At 51.2% G+C, this 997-nt stretch overlaps 2 non-coding genes across 2 annotated transcripts; both read left to right on the top strand.

The window, feature by feature from the left end:
• The first annotated feature begins 317 nt into the window (after positions 1-317).
• LOC119343166 lies at positions 318-436 on the top strand. Its single transcript, XR_005165933.1, has one exon. It is a non-coding gene; the product is annotated as a 5S ribosomal RNA (ribosomal RNA).
• Positions 437-733: 297 nt separating this feature from the next.
• On the top strand, positions 734-852 carry LOC119343165. The gene has a single exon (XR_005165932.1). It is a non-coding gene; the product is annotated as a 5S ribosomal RNA (ribosomal RNA).
• Positions 853-997: the final 145 nt, after the last annotated feature.

Raw genomic sequence — 997 nt, 5'->3', positions numbered from 1 at the left:
AAGTCCTCGTGTTGCATTCCCTTTTTAATTTTTTTCGCGCCGCTTGCAAAACAAAACGCACGTGTAAGTAATATATTTACCGTGTTTTATTATTTTGCACGAGTGCGGTAAGTCATAGCTGGGTGCTCACGATTCACGGGTCCAGCGTCGGCGTTGTGGCGCGACAAGCGTGCACTGGTGCGGTTGAGAGGGAGGGGTGGAAACCGCGTTAAACTCGTCTCCGTAGTTGAGAGGGAGCGGCCAAAGCAATGTACAATCGTCTTTGTAGTGGAGCTGGGAGGGGCAAGGATAAGGGACGAAGACCGGGGTAACATGTCGGATGCGATCATACCAGCACTAAAGCACCGGATCCCATCAGAACTCCGAAGTTAAGCGTGCTTGGGCGAGAGTAGTACTAGGATGGGTGACCTCTTGGGAAGTCCTCGTGTTGCATTCCCTTTTTAATTTTTTTCGCGCCACTTGCAAAACAAAACGCACGTGTAAGTAATATATTTACCGTGTTTTATTATTTTGCACGAGTGCGGTAAGTCATAGCTGGGTGCTCACGATTCACGGGTCCAGCGTCGGCGTGGTGGCGCGGCAAGCGTGCACTGGTGCGGTTGAGAGGGAGGGGTGGAAACCGCGTTAAACTCGTCTCCGTAGTTGAGAGGGAGCGGCCAAAGCAATGTACAATCGTCTTTGTAGTGGAGCTGGGAGGGGCAAGGATAAGGGACGAAGACCGGGGTAACATGTCGGATGCGATCATACCAGCACTAAAGCACCGGATCCCATCAGAACTCCGAAGTTAAGCGTGCTTGGGCGAGAGTAGTACTAGGATGGGTGACCTCCTGGGAAGTCCTCGTGTTGCATTCCCTTTTTAATTTTTTTCGCGCCGCTTGCAAAACAAAACGCACGTGTAAGTAATATATTTACCGTGTTTTATTATTTTGCACGAGTGCGGTAAGTCATAGCTGGGTGCTCACGATTCACGGGTCCAGCGTCGGCGTTGTGGCGCGGC

Source organism: Triticum dicoccoides, unplaced genomic scaffold (genome assembly GCF_002162155.2).
Source record: "Triticum dicoccoides isolate Atlit2015 ecotype Zavitan unplaced genomic scaffold, WEW_v2.0 scaffold117294, whole genome shotgun sequence".
Classification (NCBI taxonomy): domain Eukaryota; kingdom Viridiplantae; phylum Streptophyta; class Magnoliopsida; order Poales; family Poaceae; genus Triticum; species Triticum dicoccoides.
Note: the sequence above shows the minus strand (reverse complement) of the source record. Positions and strands in the feature narration are given on the sequence as shown.